Genomic DNA, 24,833 nt, shown 5'->3' with positions numbered 1-24,833 from the left:
CATACTTGCTAAAGAGCTGCTCAGCTCAATGTTAATTGATGCCTCTTGGGAAATTTCATCTCTAGAAGCTTCTGTCATACTTAGCAAGCAGACTTGGCTCCCACCATGGGGAGATACAAAATGCTCTGTATCTGTCTTTCTGGTTTAGGATCTAGCAGAGAAGACAGACAAACATAAACACAAATCACCCTGATACCAAACTGAAAGGTACTGCAGGAAAGATACAGGATTCTGAAGGGTATATGGGGGTGGGTGGGGAGAGATTAATTTCCATGCAGGCTATCATTTCATCCAAAGACAAAGAGATCTGGTGAATTCTTGTGTGGCTAACAAGGCCATTTTTCAGCTTCCCTGAAGGACTGGGGTCAGTTAACCAAATTATAGTGTTTGAGGCAGCCTTGTCCCAAGGGACTGACCACACAGAAGAGGTTGGGCTTCCTCACTTGTGTAGTGCTGGCCTGCCTTCTCCTGTCCTGAGCTGCTTGCGCGAGCTTCTTCAGGGGTCTGCCTGCCCTCTTGAGGGTGTCATGCGTTATATTTCCAAATGCCTGGCTTTGTGTTTTGTTTGTTGTTCAGTTATCACTGGAGAAATCTGTTCTGAAGTTTAATGGGTCCCCCAGGCAAAGGCAGTGTGAGTTGGGAGAACTTTTAAGAGCTTGAGACTTTCAGAAGGAACTCGTGGTGTGGGCTGGGGATATTGTTAAGCTCTTTATGTGTCAGGAGCCCTGTGGTCATGGGACTTTCCTACTCTCATCAGGCCGAATTCCACTCCTGTGTAGTCTGCAGGCCCCCGTGGAGAGGTTAGGGCCCAGTCACCAGGGCAGGGTGTCTGACGCCGAGGAAGGAGCAGCAGGAAATCCTGCCCCAAAGTCGGCAGCTCCGAATTCCTGCAGTCTTGCTTTGGTTGATCTCACTGACCTCAGTGTTTTGAGCTGTCTAGCTCAAACCAATAAATGCAAGACAGACCTTCTGAAGGCTCTTGATGTGGTTGAGTGTTCTGGCCTGAAATTCTAAACTATTCCTGGTTTCACCCAAGTTTGCTGAATGCCTTTTTGGAAAGTTTCCTGGGCCACCACCTATTTGTAAGATAAATGTACCTTTACTGACATCCTGCCTTGCTGACAGCAGTGATCCAAGTTAATGTTGAGTGTTAGGTGCCTTATAAGTTGAACAATTTAGTGTCTTTTGGTTTGCAAATTCAAGGTGGCACAGCCACAGATTATGTGAATGGAAAGGATAAGGTATAGGCAGCAGTTGATATAGTATCAGAATATGTGACTTGAAAAGCAAGAACTTTTTGGTTTTTTTCATCATTTATAATTGTAATTCATAAAACTAGTTCCATGTGAGAATTTCCTGGGAGTTGTTAGAAAAGTCTCATGATGGGCCGTCTCTAGACCAATGAAACTAGGACCTCTAGATGGTAGGGGCTAGGCATCAGAGCTCCGTAAAACTCCGCAGCTGGATCTACCGAGAAGCCCTGTCTTCCAGCACCGGGCTCAGGCATCCACTCTGCGGCTCTGCAGTCGCGCCTGCTGTGTGGCCCTGGCCGGCATCTCTGCCCTGTGCTAAGGCTCTACGACGAATGATATGCTGGTTCCTTACTACTCTGTGTTAACTTTTCCAAGTGCTGTTATTCCTTCCCTTAGGCAGACATTCTGCTTCCAAATTGGGGTTTCTGCCAGATTTAAGTGATAATGGCCATCGGTACTATACAGACCGAGTGAGTGGCATTTGTTTGAGGCTTTGTAATTAGACGTTACCTATGTGGTCTGGTTATTAAAAGTGCAAGAATAAGGTGCAAAATCACCGCCAAATTCCAGTCCTACAAGCACATGTTCTCTTAGTTGTCAGAATAATGCTATCTTCATATACCACGTAGCTCCTGGAAAATTTCACTGTGATCTTGTAAGAGATAAGGTGAAAAAGGCAAGTTCTATCTTAGTGTTTCTATGAAAAGAGTTTTGAACTCATGAACCCGTAGATCTCTGATCTGTACCTGACCTATACATTGAGAATCACTTAAGATAAATTCCCAGAAAAAGAAATACTAGTTGAAGGGTATGAAAACTTTTATGGCTCTTGATAAATATGATCACATTTATTTTCAGTGGTTTTTATTCTGCCACCAAGAGTATTTGAGCATTCCTATTACATCCACCCTTGGTCAGGATGACGATTTCATATATGTTTGTTTATATATATATATGTGTATATACTTACACACACACACACACACACTTACACACACACACACACACTTACACACACACACACACACACTTACACACACACACACACACACACACACACACACTTACACACACACACACACACACACACTCTTACTTAAGCTGGTAAAGAATCTGCCTGCAATGTAAGAGACCCAGGTTCCATTCCTAGGTTGGGAAGAGCCCCTGAAGAAGGGATGGGCTACCCACTCCAGTATTCTTGGGTTTCCCTGGTGGCTCAGGTGGTAAAGACTCTACCTACAATGCAGGAGACCTGAGTTCGATCCCTGGGTTGGGAAGATCCCTTGGAGGAGGGCATGGCAACCCACTCCCATATTCTTGCCTGGAGAATCCCCGTGGACAGAGAAGTGTGGTGGGCTACAGTCTTTGGCATCTCAGAGTCAGACACAACTGAGCGACTAAGCACAGCACATGTGTATTTTTATTTCCATCATATTGTGTTTGATTACTGCTGAGATGGTGGAGATTTTCTTCAGTATTTCTTTACTGCTTATACATACACCCTCTTTCAGAACATGTTACTCATACATAGATTGGCATTTATCCATTTATGTGACTGCTGTATTTGCTCGAGACATTAACCCTTTCTGGTAATTCCTGCAAATATTTTTTTCTTGGTCTGTTTTCATTTTTCATAATATTTAATGTACATAACTTCTAAATCCATTAAGTCTACCACAATTTTCCATAAATTCCAAAGGTTTTGTCATAGGAGATGGAATATTAAGCAAGAGGACCATTAATAATTGAAAATTAATAAAGTAAAATACTTACATGAATTCCTAACAATAATTGCACTACCTGGTGAGTCCTGGTATTGTTAATAATTTTTTGGAGATGTTTTAGCACACTTGGGAATTAACGTCCTTCAGATTCTCTTTCTTGCTTTCTGCTTTTGCTTTACATTTTGTTATTCTTCATCCTGACCTCTTTTACACACTTCTTTTAGGTCTGAAATATCAAACTTGTCTCTTTCCTCTTCCAACTATTTATTCAAACTTTCAAACATTCAGAAAAATTGAGAGTTGACTGGGTCATGATGAAAGGCCTGGCCTTGCTTCCAACCAATTCTGTGTCTTCAGGAATATCACAGTCTTCCTAAACCTCCTTCATTTGAAAAAAGAAAAAGAGGGTGAGGAAGATAATAATCCTATCACAGGTGGTGGGGAGGAAGAAATGATGTGATGTAATCTATCTCAGCCCCAAAGAAGCATCGGGTCAATGGCCTGGGAAGCAGTGAAGGATGAGCGCACAGCAGAAGTTCAGACACGTGGGCTGCTCAGTCACATTGTGCTGCCCTCACTGCTGCCTGGGGAGGGGTCCAAACTGTCCACCTTGGCATCCAAAGTTCTCTAAATTTGGGAGGGGGGATCAGGATGGGGAACACATGTAAATCCATGGCTGATTCATGTCAATGTATGGCAAAAACCACTACAATATTATAAAGTAATTAGCCTCCAACTAATAAAAATAAATGGAAAAAAAAAGTTCTCTAAATTTGAAGGATGAGAATTCATCCTTTCCCAGCCTATTGCCTCTACTAATTTATACACGTATTCATATCAGCCTAAATCATGCCAGCAAGCATCAGTTGTGCATCCGCTAAATGCCAGGGGATGGGGCTGAGCACTGGGACAAAGATCTGAACAGGCTGTGGCCCACAAGGAGCTTGCAGTCTAATGAAGAGAAATGTATGAAAATAAGTCTTACAATGTGAATAGACACAAGCTCCAGCAGAGGCTCATGCGGGGCTGGAGGTGGGAGGAGAACAGAGCATCTGCCAGGCACAGGTGGAGAATTGCCAGAGTAAAACCTCCTCTGTGAGGTGTCGTCATGAGGCTGACACCAGTGTGATTGACAGGAAGATGCTGCCAGACACAGGCAAAGGACCCAGGTGCCACAGGTGAAACACACCTGTGTTCTGATGGGACACATGTGGGTCGTAGCAGGTCTCTCAGTGAGAGGGCACACTTCTCTCATCCTCAGGTTCTTCATGGAGACAAGAGCCCATCAGAACCTCCTGGCCTTTCCTGAGAGCAGAACAGGGTTGTTTTCTTTCTTTTTTTTTTTTTTCATTTAAGTATAGTTGATTTACAATGCTTCATTGATTTCTGCTCTACATCAAAGTAATTTAGTTATATATACATTGTTTTTCATATTTCTGCATTATGGTTCATTATAGGATATTGAATATGGTTCTCTGTGCTATCCAGTAGGACTGCCTTGTTTATCCATTTCTATATATAATAGTTTGCATGTACTAATCTCAAACTCCCAATTCATCTCTCCCCAACTGTTCCTCCTGTTGACAGCCACAAGTCTGTTCTATACCTGTGAGTCTGTTTCCTAGATAAATTCATTTGTGCCATATTTTAGACTCCACATATATGGTATTTGTCTTTCTCTTTCTGACTTACTTCATGTAGTATGATAATCTCTGGGTCCATCCTTGTTGCTGCAAATGGCATTATTTCATTCTTTTTTATGGCTGATTAGTTTTCCATTGAATATATGTACCACATCTGCCTTGTCTGTCCACCTGTTGATGTACATTTAGGTTGTTTCTGTGTCTTGGCTATTGTGAATGGTGCTGCTATGAACATAAGGGTGCATATCAGAACATGGTTTTTTATTTCTTTCTTCACCTTCCTGAAGTCCTTCTCCAGCTTTTCCAGAGACTAGCTGTGTAACTGTTTGCTCCCTGGAGCAAAAACACATAACATACCCAGAGACTGAAGGTCACATCTTCAGTGAAAGACCTTCCTAACAGACCTGAACTTCAGGTTGGCTAACTACCTTTACAATCCTGCCTTCCCAGTCTCTTTCCTGAATGTTCCCTTTGCGTCCAACCACCTGTTTCTCCTCTGTCCCGTGATCCAGCCCAGACAATGTCTCCTCTGACATTTCCCAGGCCCCACCTCCAGATCAAGTGAACAGCATCAGGAAGGAATGACAGCAGCCTCTTCACATGGGTGTTTCTTCTTGGCAGTTCATTTTCTAAATCAGATCTGTCTGTGCCTGGATGGCAGGGAGGAGGCTGAGTGTCCTTCTGAGGAGCTGGGGATACAGTTGATCAAGAAGACAAGGATGCTGAGAAGGACAGGTTGAGATCAGATCAGGGGCTGGGTATCAGGATGGCCAGCATCTGGGCTTGCTAAAGTTCATGGGAAATGAAGGCCCAGAGCACTGCCATTCTACAAGCAGACCAAGAAACCTGAGAGCCGAGAGGTGCTGGGACCAAGAGACCCCTGAGCACGAAGCCAAATGTGGCTTCAAGACTGACCCAGAGTGAATTAAGGGCTCTCATAGACACGCTTAGGGGGTTCACTTGGCTTCTCCCAGGTTTGGAGGCCTGCAGGGCTTCATCAGTTAGGGCTTTCAGTGGGGGCTCTGCAGAACCTGGTGTGGGGTTCCTAGTGGCTATCAAGCCTGGGTCCTTGGGTCACAGAAGGTGGCAGTGAAGATAATAAACAATCAGGAATAAGAATAGAACAGTTTTATTTGAACCAAACTGAGGAGCAGCCCAGAAGACAGCTCCCAGGTTACTCTGAGATGCTGCTCTGGAGATGCAGGGTTTTCAGCACAGTTTTATGTCTTGTCAGAACGAAGAACATTAAACAAGTCAGGGATATATTTCTTTTTCAAGGTTTCAAAATAAGCAAACCAGACTAGCACATGTACAGCCAGTCAGTGTGGCCTTGGCCCCTGGAAAGGGAGTCTTATCACTGAAGGAGAACCAGCATTAGTGTCCCAGGAAGGGATGCATTTAATCTTTGTCTATAGCATGGACATTCTCTTCTGGTTAATGCACCTTTTTCTTTAATAATTAGAGCAGATATACGATGTTTGTTTGATAGTCCACAAACAGGCAATTATAATTAGCATAAAATTCAAGTTAACTCGTGTGTAAGCCAGAATGACTTCCCTATATCGCAACATGTGAAAACATCTTTTATCAGAGGCATAGAATGCTCCACATCACTCCATGTTTTCTCTCCAGGACTTGGGGAGTCTTCTCCCATCTCATGTAGGAGGAAGGTGAGCCCCCTAGAGCATCCTATTTGAAGGGCCCATGGCATCTGTCAAAAGGGCAGATCTGAATGAAAAATATCGTGGTTATTAGTATTTTGCATGTGCATGGTGGGCCTTTCTATGTGAATAGTAACTAATGATAAAAGGTGAATTTTATTGACCATCAACTGAGTGCCGGTAGTCATTCTCATCTTTTTTACGTATTAATTATTTAGCATTAAATTAGTGCCAGCCTAGTCTCAAGAATATAGTTTAAGTATCCTGAATTCAGTTGTGGGGAATTCTGGCCTAAAAAGAGGTTTCCGTTAGCTCAGAAAAAATTTAGGGTTAGACCCAAATGTTTGTGTTTTGTCCTCAAGTAGTAGAATAACTTTATTTAGTCCATTAGCACATAGGTCTGTGGGTAGAGTCAGGAAAGAGGAATCATCCAGAGCAGGTGCTTCTTCTCTGAAATTTGTGAGCCCTGGGAGTTTATGGAGCAGTTACTGAGAAATCTGCAAATCTAATATTTTTTTGTGTGTACATTTTTCTGAAAAGAAGGCCATCCTAACCTGAAAGAGTTCTGTTACTTCCAAGGAAATTAAGGACCATTTTCCACAAAATCAAAATGATCCAGACCAGATTAGATAGCATGTTTATGTAGGAGAATGCAATGAACCTTTACTCTTAATTTAATGCATCTTTATAGACTTAATGATGGTGCAATTGGAGATAGAAAAATAATTTTCATTGTGGCTTTAAGGTTTTGCCATTGTTATCTAGAAACTTTGTAGTGAAAAAGAAATAATTAGAAAAGCCAAGTTCTATGGTCAAAACAAAAATGCTAATTTATGGATCCATTGTCCCTCTAAATAGAGCATATTTGAATATTTTGTATTCATTTCCAAAATGATTGAACTTTAATAATTTTTCATGTACGTGTGGTTTTGAATTCTCAGTTCCATAGTCCCCCCATCCACATTTAATGATGCCCATAAAACTAATTGGACAGTTTTAGACAACGGTACTTTTATTTTTTTCTTTTCCTCATTCTTTTTTTAAAAAAATTTTATTGGGGTATAGTTGATTTATAATGTGTAAGTTTCAGGTATACAACAAATTAGTTATATATACATCAATATATACATCCGCTTTTTTTCCCCTTAAGATTCTGTCCCATATAGGCCATATAGGTTATTCCCTGGTAACCACAAGCTTGTTTTCTATATCTGTACTTTTACTTCAATTTTGTAAATAAGTTAATTTGTGTTCCGTTTTCTTAGATACAACACATAAGGGATATCATATGATATTTAACTTTCTGTGTCTGACTTACTTCACTTAGTATGACAATCTCCAGGTCCATCCATGTTGCTGCAAACAGCATTTCATTCTTTTTTTGTGGCTGAGTAAAGCTTAACATTCAGAAAACTAAGATCATGGCATCTGGTCCCATCACCTCATGGGAAATAGTTGGGGAGACAGTGGAAACAGTGTCAGACTTTATTTTGGGGGGCTCCAAAATCACTGCAGATGGTGACTGCAGCCATGAAATTAAAAGACACTTACTCCTTGGAAGGAAAGTTATGACCAACCTAGAGAGCATATTAAAAAGCAGAGACATTACTTTGCCAACAAAGGTCCGTCTGGTCAAGGTTACGGTTTTTCCAGTGGTCATGTATGGATGTGAGAGTTGGACTGTGAAGAAAGCTGAGCACCAAAAAATTGATGCTTTTGAACTGTGGTGTTGGAGAAGACTCTTGAGAGTCCCTTGGACTGCAAGGAGATCCAACCAGTCCATCCTAAAGGAGATCAGTCCTGTGTGTTCATTGGAAGGACTGATGCTGAAGCTGAAACTCCAGTACTTTGGCCACCTGATGTGAAGAGTTGACTCATTGGAAAAGACCCTGATGCTGGGAGGGATTGGGGGCAGGAAGAGAAGGGGACGGCAGAGGATGGGATGGCTAGATGGCATCACCGACTCGATGGGCATGGGTTTGCGTAAACTCCGGGAGTTGGTGATGGACAGGGAGGCCTGGAGTGCTGCGATTCATGGGGTTGCAAAGAGTCGGACACAACTGAGCGACTGAACTGAACTGAACTGAATATTCTTTATCCTTTCCTCTGTTGATGGACATTTGGATTGCTTCCATGTCCTGACTATTTTAAATGGTGCTGCAGTGAACATTGGGGTACATGTATCTTTTCCAGTTATGGTTTTCTCCAGGTACATGCCAAGGAATCGGATTGCTAGGTCATTTGGTAGTTCTGTTTTTAGTTTTTTAGGAACCTCCATGCTGTTCTCCATAATGACTGTATACCAATTTACATTCCCATCAACAGTGTCAGAGTCTTCCCTTTTCTTCTCTCCAACATTTATTGTTTGTAGATCTTTTGATGGCCATTCTGATGGATGTGAAGTAGTACCTCATAGAGTTTTGATTTTCATTTCTCTAATTAGTGATGTTGAGCATCATTTCATGTGTTTTTTGGCCCTGTATGTCTTCTTTGGAGAAACGCCTATGTTTCTATGTTTCTCCTGCCCATGTTTTTATTGGGTGGGTTTTTTTTTCCTTTGATATTAAGCTGCATAAGCTGTTTGTATATTTTGGAGAGTAATGGCTTGTCAGTTGCTTCATTTGCAAATATTTTCTCCCATTCTGATGGTCAGGCAATGATACTTTTAAAAATTAGCTAAAGCATGGCCCATTGTGCAAAGTAAAAAGACTATCTTATTTTTTTATTTTAGAGAAATTTAATTTATTGAGACTAGGGAATGCATGCATTTGGTAAAAAAAAAAAATGATAATAAATAATTCTAAAATTAGGGTAGGTATCTATAATGAAAGTATAGTTTTCTCTCACCCCTGTCCCCAATCACAGCTGTCTTTTGCAGTAGCAACCCCCTGTTTTGGAGCATCTTCTGTAGAATGTTTTATGCAGAATATTCTTTGATTGATTACTGAGCAAGACTTCCAAAGCTGATAATTGACTTTTTTCTCAACCCCTTAAAGAAAGAAAAAAAATTTTTTTAATTCTAAAATTTTCAAGATATTTTGTTTCAAATTCTTTACACAAATTGACCCTAGCATACCTGCCAGAGTTTTAGTTTATTTTCTCTGTTTGCTTTACTATTTTATTAAATTCCAACAACTTGAATCTCCTATCAGCATCATCTGATCTTTTAAATTTGAGAACTTAATTGCAAAGTGTAACTATGGTTCAACTCGAAAAATTCTAGCCAAGCATGTAATAGTCTTTGTAGTAGAATATTAGTTTTTCATTATTGAGAACTGAAAGTTTGAAAATTCAAACTAATATACATGTTTAGCAATATTAAAAATATAAAAAGTGTAAAAATAATACTTCCTTCAATTTGAATAGAGAGGTTTAATTATTATGACTCTGGGATATCAACATTGATATCTTGCTAGTAAATAAAACATGGGAAATTTCTTTTGGTATTAATTTTATAATAAGTTATTTCTGTAAATAACCTCTATTTTTGCATTTCCTGAGTTGATATATGTGTACCAGTGAAGGCAAGTGTCCCATGTGGTGTATATGACCTTGCATCCATGGCCCTTGAGAGAATAAATATTTATGTTGATAGTGCAGCTGTCATGAATTGAGTTCATAAAATTGGGTTTGGGTTTTTTAATCTGACATATTATTCTTGCTTAATTCCATTGTGCTGATTATGATTCAAGTGCTATAAATCAGTGAGTGTTTTGCCCACAAAAGAAAAAGAGAGTAGGAATAATATGAAATATGGCCTTTGTTTTTATTAAAAGTGTTTCTTCATTTGGGTTCCTGTTTTTTTTCCAGCTGCTAACCCCCAGATCTTATCATGTTTTTTTAAAACAGGTCTATGATGATGATTTGAAGTAAAGGGTAGCATAAAGCTCATAAAACTAAAATGTGAAAGAAGAGAGCAGTATGGTTTAAAAAAAACTATTATTTTAAAATGCGGAAGTAGGACATATGTATACAAAGTCAAAGAGTATAAACAAGGCTGACTACATAATTTGTGGGGCCCAGTGCAAAATAAAAATGCAAGGTCTCTTTCCCCAGAGGAAAAAAAAGGGTACTAAAATAGAAAGCTTTTTCCTTTCTTCTTTCTTCTTAATCTGAACTCATCATATTTCTTGTTTGCTATATAGTGTTGTTCTAAGACAAATTTTAAATTTAAATCATTAGCACAGATTTACTCTTTATCTTCCCGTAGTACAGTGCTAGAAAAGCGACACTGAGAATATTTAACTTGTATGTGGAATTAGTGAAATTACACAGTTAGTGTTTCCTAGCTCATACATGCATAGGTGTTTCATTTTTTAACCAGAAGAGTGGAAACCATGCACAAAGCTGATTCAGCTGTTTTTATTTCTTTAGTTGATGCACACACCTTCTGCCCACATTATCCCTCTTTAGCTTACGGATAAGTAAGGGAAGACTGAAAGGAAAGAAAAGGACTGTGAGTTGTCCTAGCTTTCCTTTCTCCTCCTCATTATTTTCACTGGACATGGCTGGCTAATCTAGGGAAGTAACATGAATAAGGAAGGCTAAGATCGCATTCCTTTGTCAGTGCTTTTGCATTCTTACTGTGTTCAGAGCAAGTTCTGGTTATCCCAGAAAGCTGGGACTCTGGCTGTAACACCAGGATTTGCTCATTGGAAGATGTAACATGCTTATGTTGCACTTTGACTTAAGTTGAACTCCCAGGCACCAAGAGTCCACCTGAATTCTGTCCTCAGGAGGCGTGTGAATGCTATATGTAAACAGGGCATCACGGGACAGTAGGCGTGCATACTGCACTGACTCCTTCGTTCACACACGTGCCCCGCTGTTCCACTGGACTTCACTTACAAAGCACATATTCAGAGATAAAATTATTAAGAACTTCAAGATGGTGACAGCAGAGCATTAAACTTTCCAGAGCCTGAGTGTGGGGCCCTATGCCAGCTACCTCACAGTTCTCATGCTCATGGAGCCAGCCCTGAATATAGAAAGGCATGAAATAGAAAATAAGTTTCTTCCTTTTCCTTCCCCACTCACTTCCCAGCCCTTCTTACCAGAGGAAATCATCTTGTTTCTTTCTTTTTCTTTTTTTTTTTTTAAGTTTGTAAAATTACTATCACTGTCACCCTTTAAGCACGGCATTAAAAAATTCGAGCTTTTCTATAGTCATGACATAATGCCCACTATGATATTCAGTGAGAATCAAATAAAGATGCTAACTCCTTGAAACCTACAGGAATGTGCCACATTCACCTCTGCCTCACTGATTTTTTAAAAAATTTTTTTATTAAAGGATAATTGCCTTACAAATTTTGTTGTTTTCTGTCAAACCTCAACATGAATCAGTCATGGGTATACATATGAAGAGAAGTGAAGTTGCTCAGTCGTGTCCGACTCTTTGCAACCCCATGGACTGTAGCCTACCAGGCTCCTCAGTCCATGGAATTTTCCAGGCAAGAATACTGGAGTGGGTTGCCATAACCCCTCCCTTTTGAACCTCCCTCCCATCTCCCTCCCCATCCCACCCCTCTAGATTGATACAGAGCCCCTGTTTGAGTTTTCTGAGCCATACAGCAAATTCCTGTTGGCTATCTATTTCACATACGGTAATGTAAGTTTCCACGTTACTCTTTCTGTACATCTCACCCTCTCCTCCCCTCTCCCCATGTCCATAAGTCTATTCTGTCTGTTTCTTCATTGCTGCCCTGTAAATAAATTCTTCAGTACCATTTTTCAAGATTCCGTATATATGTATTAGAATACTATATTTATCTTTCTCTTTCTGACTCACTTCACTCTGTATAATAGGTTCCAGGTTCATCCCCTTAATTAGAACTGACTCAAATGCATTCCTTTTTATGGCTGAGTAATACTCTATTGTGTTTAGGTACCACAGCTTCTTTATCTATTCATCTGTCGATGGACATCTAGGTTGCTTCCATGTTCTAGCTATTGTACATGGTGCTGCAACGAACAATGGGATACATGTGTCTTTTTCAGTTTTGGTTTCCTCAGGGTATATGCCTAGGATTGGGAATGCTGGGTCATATGGTGGTTTTATTCCTAGTTTTTTAAGAAATCTCCATACCATCTTCCATAGTGGCTGTATCAATTTACACTCCCACTAATAGTGCAGTCCTCTTGCCTGGAAAATCCCATGGACGGAGGAGCCTGGTGGGCTGCAGTCCATGGGGTCACTAGGAGTCAGACACAACTGAGCGACTTCACTTCCACTTTTCACTTTCTTGCATTGGAGAAGGAAATGGCAACCCACTCCAGTGTTCTTGCCTGGAGAATCCCAGGGATGGAGGAGCCTGGTGGGCTGCCGTCTATGGGGTCGCACAGAGTTGGACACGACTGAAGTGACTTAGCAGCAGCAGCAGCAACAGTGCAGAAGCGTTCCCTTTTCTCCACACCGTCTCCAGCATTTATTGTTTGTAGACTTTTTGATGATGGCCATTCTGACTAGTGTGAGGTGATATCTCATTGTAGTTTTGAGGAAATCATCTGGTTTCTTCATGAACATTTCAGATACTTAAAGCTGGACATAGCTATAGATAGGTAGATGCATACATGTGAAGTGGTAGATTAATTATGACCACAGATTCTTTGCAGATTTTCCGATCTAGAGATGGAGTTTGCTTTTCTCTTGAATCCAGACTGGGACTGAGATGTGCTTTGACCAGTAGAATGCTAGGGGAGTGATTTGACTTTGCATGTTGGCCTGTATAGGCCCTATAGGTTCATGCTTGTGCTCTGGGAGTGTTTCCTCCATTGTGCAGAGATGCCCAAAATGAAGAACCATGTGGTTCAGTCTAGTCATTTCAGCCATACCAGCTGAAGCCCTAGAGAAATGAGTCCATTTTACCTCATCCTTTCACCCCCCACCCCAGCTGACTCCAACTACCTGAGTAAGCTCCAGAAGAACCACCCAGAGAGCCCAACACAATTATAAGAAGTAAGTCATTGTTTTAAGCCATTAAATTTTACACTGGTTTGTTATGAGCAATAATGATATAATGATATGTACATTAAAAACATTTAAATTTGCACACTTCCATAAATGGGATTACATCATTCACAGTGTCTATAACTTGCTTTTTTCCACTGAGAGACCCTCTGTCTCAGTCCATGCAGATTAACCAGGTTATGCTACAGAGTTTCCTACTGGCTGGGTTACTGCAGTTATTTCACCCGTTACCCTGCTGTCAGATGCTTACGTTGGTTTGTGTTCTCATAAACAGTGCTGCAGCGTCCATGTGTATGGACATTCTTACACATATATCTGGATGTACTTTTGTGGAGTAAATACTTACCTGTGGAGTTATATGGGTATTATGTGAAATTTAACATCTGGTGAGTATTTTCTAATTACACTGCAGAAAATCTACACTAGTTTACACTCTCCTCAGTGTATGAGCCTACTGTTTTACCATTTCTTCAACACTAATTTCAAAGTTTGAAAAATTTGCCAGGGAAAAAGCTGGAGTCTTAATATTATTTTCTTTCCTTAATCATGAGTGAGGGAAAGCATCTTCTTTTTTTAACATTAGTTTATTTATTTTTAATTGAAGGACAGTTGCTTTACATTATTGTGTTGGTTTCTGCCGTACATGAGCATGAATCAGCCAGAGGTATACGTATGTCCCCTCCCTCTTGAGCTTCCCTCCCACCCCACCCTTCTAGGTTGTCACAGAGCCCAGGTTTGAGCTCCTTGAGTCATTCAGCAAATTCCCACTGGCTATCTATTTTATGTATGGTACTGTGTATATTTCCATGTTACTCTCTCCATTTGTCAAATCCTCTCCTTCCCTGCCTTGTATTCACAAGTCTCTTCTCTATGCCTGGGTCTCCATTGCTGCCCTGATAATACCTTCATCAGTACCATCTTTCTGGAGTTCATATTTGTTTTTCTCTTGCTAACTTACTTCACTTTGTATAATAGGCTGTAGGTTCATCCACCTCATTAGAACTAATTCAAATGTGTTCCTTTTTATGGCTGAGTAATATTCCATTGTATGTGTGTACCATAGCTTCTTTATCCATTCATCTGTTGATGGACATCTAGGTGAGAAAGTATCTTTTAAAATATCCCTTGGTATGTTGTATTTTTTTTAAATCTCCAAATGATTGGTTTATATCCTTTGGTAATCTATTGTCATATGAGTTGAAATAGCTTTTCCAAGTTTTTGTTTGAGATATATTTTGTGACCAGGCATTTATGACTGGGAAAACATTTGCTGACTTGCTTTATGATTTTCTTCCTCAAGACATTTATTTCATTAATTTTTTCCTCTAATCTCCCTCTTGAACCATGCCCCAGTTACACATCCCTAAAGACATATTACTATAAAGCAAAACTTTCAGGCATTTTGTTGTCTACCACTTCTTCTGGAAGTTGTTTTAATTTACACAGTTAATGTTTTTATCCTTTTGCTTCTGGGGAGACACTTCTTCAGGAAGCTAATCTCAAGTTAGTTGATTGCTGGATCTGTTGGCTGCAAAGTACAATTCCCAGCAATAATTCATCCTTATCTATTTGGGGGAAACTACAGGAAAGAATGCATTTTAAAATTATATCACCTGCTGTTTTTCTTGGCCTGATCAACAATCAGCATTTGGTACAAGGTCTCTCGTTCTCTTTAAAGATCTGATGCTTTTTGTGGAATTGTAGAGTTGGAGTTAAAAATCTTGTATAAAGGGTTGAAGTAATTCCACTTTTGTTCCAGGATCTGATCATTCACAGGTGCTCAGTGCATTGCCCATTAGTCATTCTAGAAAAACAGGATCAAACCAAGTGTGGAAGACAGCAGAGGCAGCTTCAGAAACCTCAGAGGAAGGAGCACCTAAGACAGGGTGTATGGGGACTTCCCTGGTGCTCCAGCGGTTAAGACTCCATGCTTCCACCACGGGAGGTGCAGGTTAGATCCCTGGTTGAGGAACAGAGATCCTGCATGCTGCACAGCGCAGCCAAAAAAAGAGTGATTTATAGAATATCATTTCTACATTGTTCCTCAAGCTGCAATCACATTCTATCCTAATATGCAAGTTCATAAATGAATAGAGGGGACAGTTTTTCAGGTGGAAAGCACATGACCTGGGTGTCAGACAGACTTGGGTCAAATGAGGTTTTATCACTCCCTGGCTGTGTGATATTGAGCCAGAAGTTTGCACCCCAGTTTTCTCACCTATTAATAAGATAAAACATAGCTTGTATTGTTAAGAGAGTCTGAGTGTCTAGTGCATAGGTAAACACTGAATGAAAGAATTTCATTAACTTTAGATATATAATTTGATTTAACTATATTTTATGAGCATAAATCATTAGAGTACATTCTCAGTGTTCGTGAGAAATTAAACATTGATAAATTGCTTTTTAAAAAGCCACACAATTCTATAATAATATCTCTTAGCCATTATCCATTTCTTCTTCTGAAGTCAAAGTCTCAGTGGCAGTGGAAGATTGGGGTCATGAAAGAGCTAAGACTAGTGAGGTTTTCATTGTTCTAAGGTTTCCATTTTCAGATGGGAGTATGGGTTGGGTCTACAGCTGGAAAGAGAATGAGATTGAGCATCCTTCTTCCAACTTTCTCTGACCTTGAATGAGGGTGATCTTTCTGGCCATTCCAGACCTTCTGAACACAAGTGAAATGTGGGGTAACTCCTGACTTATATTATGGAAATATACTCTCTGTGCAATTAAAGATGTCACAACTGGGTGTAGACTTGACTTATTTGAAAAATGCAAATTGATAAATAGCAAACAATCTTGGCAACAAAACTTTTCCTAGTAGCTTTCTTCAGGTGCCCAAAACTGCTCATGTTTGGACATGTATGTCTGCATAAATAGGTGCAAGATATACCCACTTCTGCCTACCTACACTGAGTTCTGCACCAGCAGTAACTGTCACTTCCAAGAGATATGCCAGAATAAGCTGAAAGGGGATGAGTCTCTGTGTTTTGAGGTTGGAGGTTTGGTGCTTTGAAACCACCAGACATCACCTGGACAAGGGGTCAGTGGAATGGGCCCTTGGTTGTATTAATAGCTCTTTGTCACAGCAGTGGCCAAAGGACTGGAAAAGGTCAATTTTCATTCCAATCCCTAAGAAAGGCAATCCCAAAGAATGCTCAAACTACCGCACAATTGCACTCATCTCACACGCTAGTAAAGTAATGCTCAAAATTCTCCAAGCCAGGCTTCAGCAATACGTGAACCGAGAACTTCCAGATGTTCAAGCTGGTTTTAGAAAAGGCAGAGGAACCAGAGATCAAATTGTCAATATCCGCTGGATCATCGAAAAAGCAAGAGAGTTCCAGAAAAACATCTATTTCTGCTTTATTGACTACGCCAAAGCCTTCAACTGTGTGGATCACAATAAACTGTGGAAAATTCTGAAAGAGATGGGAATACCTGACCACCTGACCTGCCTCTTGAGAAACCTGTATGCAGTTCAGGAAGCAACAGTTAGAACTGGACATGGACCAACAGACTGGTTCCAAATAGGAAAAGGAGTACGTCAAGGCTGTATATTGTCACCCTGCTTATTTAACTTATATGCAGAGTACATCATGAGAAACGCTGGGCTGGAGGAAGCACAAGCTGGAATCAAGATTGCCAGGAGAAATATCAATAACCTCAGATATACAGATGATACCACCCTTATGGCAGAGAGTGAAGAAGAACTAAAAAGCCTCTTGATGAAAGTGAAAGAGGAGAGTGAAAAAGTTGGCTTAAAGCTTAACATTCAGAAAACTAAGATCATGGCATCTGGTCCCATCACTTCATGGCAAATAGATGGGGAGACAGTGGAAACAGTGTCAGACTTTATTTTTTTGGGCTCCAAAATCACTGCAGATGGTGACTGCAGCCATGAAATTAAAAGACCCTTACTCCTTGGAAGGAAAGTTATGACCAACCTAGAGAGCATATTAAAAAGCAGAGACATTACTTTGCCAACAAAGGTCCATCTGGTCAAGGCTATGGTTTTTCCAGTGGTCGTGTATGGATGTGAGAGTTAGGCTGTGAGGAAAGCTGAGTGCCGATAAATTGATGCTTTTGAACTGTGGTGTTGGAGAAGACTCTTGAGAGTCGCTTGGAGTGCAAGGAGATCCAACCAGGCCATCCTAAAGGAGATCAGTCCTGTGTGTTCATTGGAAGGACTGATGTTGAAGCTGAAACTCCAATACTTTGGCCACCTCATGTGAAGTGTTGACTCATTGGAAAAGACCCTGATGCTGGGAGGGATTGGGGGCTGGAGGAGAAGGGGGCGACAGAGGATGAAGTGGCTGGATGGCATCACCGACTCGATGGGCATGAGTTTGAGTAAACTCCGGGAGATGGTGATGGACAGGGAGGCCTGGAGTGCTGCGATTCATGGGGTCACAAAGAGTCGGACACGACTGAGCAACTGAACTGAACTGAACTGTCACATGATGTCTCAAATGTGACACCAGAGTAAACTCACAGCCCCGGTCTTCCTTTCTGATGGGGTGATTAAACACGCTCTGTTTGGGTGTTGCCGAGTAGTTGAGAATAACAACACTGCTGTGGTAGGAAGGGTATTGTCCTGAGGTGTGGCATCCTCTGACTTCCTCCCCACGCCCAACCCCCATGGGAGGGCTTCCTGCTTCCCATCTGAATGATGAGTCATGCAAAGAGCTTGAGGACGTGACACAGGAGGTCACTCAGGCCATAATTAGTTGAGTGGCATGTATGACAAATTGCTTTTGTGTGCACATGTCTCATCCAGGTAGAACCAGGAAATGCACAGAGGGCTGAAAATAGCTCATGGCTACATGGGAGTGTCTTTGATGCTAGTGCCTTCAACATCCACAAGTGTCACATCAAAGCAGTCACGTTTCCTAGCGTTCTCATTGCAGACCCAAAGATGCTGATGCTTCTTTCTATTTTTTGTGATTTCTGACAACTGGAAAGCATTTTTAGAGTTAACGCTGAGTGAGAGACTCACCAGGTGTATAGACCTATGCATGAGCTCCCATGGCACAAAAAACCACGTGGCCAGGAGAACTGTCATGTGAGAGAACTCCATGGGTTATGTAAGGAAGATGGCTCATGTGTATTAAACCGTGTCCTTCTAGAACTTGAGCATTAGCATTAATTATATGTCAAGAACCATTGTAAGTGCCTCGATGTATTATTTTGTCTAATCCTAACTCTGACTTAATGAGGTAATAATAAACCTAAGATTAGCTATATGCCTAATGTTTACTGTGAGTTTGTCATTATGCTAAGTAGGTATCATATATATTATTGTCTCATTTAATCCTCCTAATAACCCTGGCCAGTAGGGATTATTAATCCATTTTGTAAGTAAGAAATCTGAGACTTGGAGAGATTAAGGAACTTGCCCAAGCTTGAATGGCTGGTAAAGTGAAGAAGGTAGGATTTAAGCTAGCCTTATCTGACTTCATACCTCATGATTTGGGTTGTACTATTTCTCTCTTACTGTCCTGTGATCAAACAATGTCAGCAACAAACCAACCAACCAGACAGACAAACCAATAAACAAATAAACCAACCCAACACCCCCCCCCCCAATTTCAACCCTGTTGAATGCAATATATGTAAGAAAAATACTTATATTTACTCAGCAGTGGCCTAAATATGGTGTAGTGTTTCATTCTCACTGATATTTATGAAGAAACTGGAATCTATAACATCAAGTTAAATTCAACAAATATGAAGTAGCTACTGTGCTGGTCATGCTGCTTATAAGACCCTGAGGTGAAAAATCAAGAGATACTTTGTATAAGATATGTTTTTATTTTAGCCCTTCCTGTTATTTCCTACATACATATCATTGGAAGGTCTTCCTTCTGTTTTCCTGAGAGATGAGATATGTTTATGTCTGTACAAATCATGATGTGAAGGACCATCCACCTCAGAAATGTCTTCCTTATTTCAACCTCAGCCCACTTTGTAGGGATCTCAAAGTCCTGGTTGGTCCATCATACCAAGATGATCAAATAATCCAACCTCTGGGAAATTAGAGTGAAAGATAATCTACCATTTTCCACCTTTGTTTTGCCTGCAATGTGTTTTCATTCTAAAATGATTGACTTAGAGAAAATGAAGTAATATACCATTATATATCAGCTTGTGGTTATTTGATTTATGACCAAAAGGAAGAATCCTGAGGCAGCTTTGTCTAAGGAATCTAATGCATAGTATAAAGTGAGTATCTTAAGGTTTTTCTGAACATGCTGGTGATGACTACCATATTTAGTTTTTACTGCATAGATATACCTTTTTTAATTTTATCATAGGGTCGCCTTCATTCTGGAGGTGATTCCAGAAGACTTTATATATACATTTAAAAATATAATTTGTAGATATGGGACACCCCAAATACTTTCTCTGCCCCAGGCGCTTTGTTCACACTTGTACAAATTTATCTCAAGTCTAGAAAGGTATGGCATATTTATGAAACACCCAGTTATGGGGGAGAACCAGGGGAAAGAATTGCATGAAACATGCACATATTGGAGAAAACCAAACCCAATTTACTTGTATCTTATGTTGTTCTTTACTGCACTTATTTTTTTCTTAAGCACAAATTAACCACAGCTCTCAAATGTGGGCAATAAACAAGACTGTCTCCTAACCCCTGCCCTGATCCCCATATACCAAGCAGAGAAAATTCCCTTCCTCGTGTAGAACTCCACACCCCACCCTCAACCTAGCAGCAACAAACTGAGAATCTCCACTTATACTTTTACTTTTAATGAAAGAAATATACTGTGGATATTATTTGTGATAAGTTAGAAAAATGGTTCAGCTTCCTTATAAAGTCACATCCTTGGTTTACTGACATTTCGGGCTTTAGTAGGAAACTTTATTTACTCATTCATAGAATATTATTGAATAATTAGTAGAGTCACATCATCGTTCAAATGACATCCAGAAAATATGACATATTAAGTCATATATATATACACACATATATATATTTAAAAGTTTAAAAATACTAACATTAAGGGAGACAGTAGATGGACCAAGAAATGATGAAATAGTCAATGTCATATTTTCATCCTCTTAAGTGTTGAAAACTTACCTTTTTTGGGTTTTGTTTTATCTGTAACTCAAAGCTTTTGTAAAATCATACTTCCCCTATTGAAATCATTGAGCATGAGAAGAATTATGTTCAGATTATCCTTGGGTTCAAATTACTCATTATATGTCTTCCGTTCCATTAAGCATCTGTGTTTGCTTGCTTTTTATTTCTGATTCTCTATTCCTATGAGAGCTGGTTCAGAGGTTCTGGGAAGGAGAGTATCTACTTCTGTGTCTTTAAAGAGTTTCCTCTAGGGAGGAAAGCTGTTCTCTTAACTGAGCATGCAATTCTGGAAGGCAGAGGAGCAAGTGGACCCTCACCTTGTAGTACAGATTAGCCTAATCAGCCTGGTTCGTACGTAGTACCCTGTGTCTACTTGATCTTTTGCACGATCCCTGTTCTACCCATTTAATGATGAATCCTTTGCTTTTTGGGTCTTCTGTGCTGTTAGTTTTTGCTATTTTTATTGTCCACTTTATCTTCTAGAATTCTGTGCAGTGTTGGAGTGGTCTATTCAGTAATTTCCAAGTCTCAGAGACTGAGTGGGAAATTCATAACCAGCGATTGTCACATCATAGGCACTTAAAGTTTATTAAATAAACAGTTGTAAATGCAGATACATATTTTAATCAAAATATTATTGTTCTTTTATAGGAAAGAAAATACAGTGGAAAAACACCAAGTGAGGTAGCCCTCTCCTTCCACTTCAGGGCCTTTCTCAAAGAAACTGCCTTGAGATGTCTTGATGGCTTTAGTGCATCCCCCTGTCTTTATAGTAGAGTAGATCCAGAAGCAGGTGCTAGGAGCTTATAAGGTTTCCCCAAGGCCACCATGCTAGGCAGTGGCAGAGCCAAACCTGCTTTGGTATTTCCCCATTGCTTGCCTTAGAATACAAATATACACAAAATTTTGTACGTAATTTTAGGCATGAATTTCATGAAGCCCATCCAGTGACAACCATGGAGGGTACATGGTCCCCAATTTAAGAAGTCCTGATACAGATCATATTTGACAGGAAGCATTCTGCCTATCTCTAAACCCTCCCATATTCTAATTACGCTTGAGTAATTACATGACCATAGAACATGGATAGTTACTGCCACTTCTCAAACTCCCATATACAGTTTAATTGTTAACAAAGGAACAGTTCCCAAAGAGACATATAAATCTACATACAAATCTACACCAGCTTGGCTGAAAACACATACACATACCCACTCCTGACCTTAAACCATTAATTTAAAAAGCATCTACTTTAATCAGTAGAAAAGCAGTTTAAAGTCTTGAAAAGTTTGAATTTCCTGCTGCTACCTGATCCTCCACTTAAAGATAATTTTTATTGTCTTTTTTCCTATTTTTTAATAGTAAACGTGTCATGATATCATGTAAGTACCTACTATGTGCATTTTACTCTGGAGACCAGAAAATTAATTATCCATTTATACATATATATATATGTGTATATATATATATAGAGAGAGAGAGACCTCCTATTATGTGTAAGGTATTCTCACAAGTGATAGGAAAGTATTCTCAATAAACATAGGCATGGCCTTCTCTTTCAAGGAGATTATGGTCCATTATGGTAAGTCTTTATTGACTACTGTTCAAGCTTCAAGCAAGAGAGAGACAGAGATCATTTGGGGTGAGCTTAAGATCTTGAACAAGGTAAGATCTGTACTGGGCTTTTGAAAGCCAGGTAGGATTTGAGAAAGCCAAAAAGAAGGGGAGGGCATTTTAGTCTATTCTGGTTACCTATTGCTACATAACAAACCACCCCAACATAGTCACTTAAAACAATTATACTCTTTTCTTTTGCTCATGAATCTGCAACTTGGATCAAGCATAGTGGGTAGCTGGACAGGGGGATGGGAGAGAACAGTTGTTTCTGCTCCATGTAGGATCATCCGGGGCAGTTCAGAGGATGGTTGGGGGCTGGAATCAACTGAAGGCTGCATGTCTATGAGCTGATGCTGGTTTGTCAGCTGGGATGAGCTGGCACTTATGACCAGAGCACCTACACATGGCCTTTCCACGTGTCTGCTTGGCTCCCTCTTAGCATGAAGGCTGGGTAACAAAAGCTGGTGTCCCAAGAGAGCCAGGCAGAAGTGCTTTCAGTTTGATGATCTACCTTGTTAAGTCATCCGTTGCCGCTTTGGTCATAGTTCCAAGTGCACCCAGATTCAAGGGGAGGGAATGTAGACTCAGCCTTTGACATGTTAAAGTCACAGTATGGGAAGAGTAAATGGGATGGAGATACTGTGGTGACTGTTTTGTAGAATAGTCTGCACCCAGGTCACGGCAATATAGGGCTAAAGTTGCAGAGGTGGTTAAGTTAAAGGCATCCGAGGGTTATTTTGGGTGGAGCAGAGAATTTGTGGATAGGAACGTGGGCAAGAATCTAAGCCAGAGTCTGGAATCTGGACTTGATTCCTTAGACACTGATGAGTCTTTAGAGTTTTGATGTCAACACAGTGATTATGAGTGAGAAGGATCTGACTGAAAAGTGCAGGATAGGTTGAGGGGGGAGGCTGGAGGTGGTCTGTGAATTGGGAATTTATGACAGTAGTCTCACATGCCAGGATAAGGCCTGACTAGGGTGACTGTAGACTAGAAAAAGGTGACAGGTATGAGAGGCATGACCGTGGAATATAGGATGTAAAATATAATTAGATAAGAGGAGTAAGGGAAAAGAATAAGACAGGAGTCATGTCACTCTTTTGAGCTAAGTAAAAATGTAGACTCAACTCTCAAGGACAGGAGGTCATATTTTGTCTCTATTTATCCCACTTAGCATGATTCCATTGCAGGCATTTCATATGTTTGAGATTGTGGCCCCAAATACCCATTTTATAGATGAGAATACTGATGCTCAGAAAGTTACCCAAGGCTCCCACAGGAGGATCTCTTTTCTGGCCAAAACATTGAGACCTTCTCTGTGACCACCAGCTTGATCTCAAAATAGGTACACATGAAATGTTTGAAGAAATAGACCTTGCTCTGGCACCAACTGGTTGGTTAGCTTATCTCGTATGGCTGCTAGTATTTTTGCCATTAGCTTGTAAATCCTTTTCAGTCAGGGTCAGTGTGGCGTCTTTAGGATATAATGCAGTTGGTATAAATGTAAGGCAAAAACTTTCATGCACACTCCTCAAGTTAGGCTATATCTTATGGTTGGTCATTGTGCACTGCCGGGAAAGTCAGGCGCCCTGTGTATGCCCAGGGCCCCTGGGAGCCTCGGAGCAGGCACAGTCTACCGAGGCCTGAGTGGAGGTGGCCTCGCTCTGTCCTCTCCTGGAAACCTCATCTTAATGACCTGACCTGGAGCAGAGGCCGGGTTAAATCTCTTACACCTGTAGATGGTTTTCTGGCGCCACCTGGGAGTGTGTGTCCTAGCGGGGAAGAGCACTCAGGCAGTGAGGACAGGCTTCCATCGCCGGTTTGTGTACTGTATGGGCAGGCTCTGCTCAACTTGGGAGGGAAAATTACTCCTGGGTTTCTGACCTCCTCTCATGAGCTTCTTTCATCTCCTCCTCCTCACCGTGAATCAGCTGTGTGCTTCTCAAGCATGAGATTCAATTACTTTTATTGTTGGGTTTGGCTGTGATTATCTTTAATGGTCAGAAAATTATCCAGTGTCTAAAAAACACGATTTAAACATTCAGCCACAGTGTGTTCCTGTGATTTTTGGCTGGCAGTAAGGATTTCTTCTGAGGAGGTCTTTTAGACGTTTGGCATTTAGTACTTGCTCTCCAAATACTGTTTCACAACTGGAAACCTGAAAGGTTTTTTTTTTTTTTTTTTTTTTTCCCTAGTTCATTCAATACCAGGCATATTTTAAGCAATTCTAAAATGAGAGTATCAGTTTAATGTCATCTTTGAGGTAGAAAATATTTTACAGCTGAACATTCTTACTTCCTAAGTACAGCAATCAAATACATAAATCCTGAGCATGTTCAGACCCGGGTTCTAGCTCTAAATCAGTGGACATCCTTGGGCAACTGACTAAATTCTTTAGCAACCATCGTCCCTTAGGGGAAAAAGGAAAGAATGTTTTAACACACCCTTCAGATTGTCTGATAGAAATACTGAGGCCAATGATATTGGTGAAAGAAGTAATCCAGGAATTATCATTAATCCCAGTGACCTAGGACATTTGCCATAGGAACCACATAGAAGTGATTCCAGGAGAGGCTAGCTTTTGGGTTCTGTGGAAACAGGCAGCCCTAGATCCTTGTGGACCTGCAGAATTTTTGACTGAGCAGCAGGTATTTCATAATACATCATGGTTAAATTCATGCCAGGAGGAGTCACTGCCTCCTACACTCTCAGGGAGTCAGGAAGCTTTGGTAGCAACACTTAATGAGATGGTCTGACAGCTCTGGGAACGTCCCTTCATATGTTGTTTTGAATGATGCCAGCCAGTTTCAAGTGGGCAGGATTAAAATACAAACCAAGCCCAGGTTTTTTTTGTTTT

General features: G+C 40.5%; 1 protein-coding gene across 4 annotated transcripts in view; it reads left to right on the top strand.

Annotated features, from left to right (window-relative positions):
- Positions 1 to 24,833, top strand: part of RAPGEF4 (Rap guanine nucleotide exchange factor 4) — a 318,295-nt gene that overhangs the window by 82,269 nt on the left and 211,193 nt on the right. The gene's annotated exons all lie outside the window — the stretch shown is intronic.

This window comes from Dama dama, chromosome 33 (genome assembly GCF_033118175.1).
Source record: "Dama dama isolate Ldn47 chromosome 33, ASM3311817v1, whole genome shotgun sequence".
NCBI classification, from domain to species: domain Eukaryota; kingdom Metazoa; phylum Chordata; class Mammalia; order Artiodactyla; family Cervidae; genus Dama; species Dama dama.
This window is presented reverse-complemented; position numbering and strand designations above follow the sequence as displayed.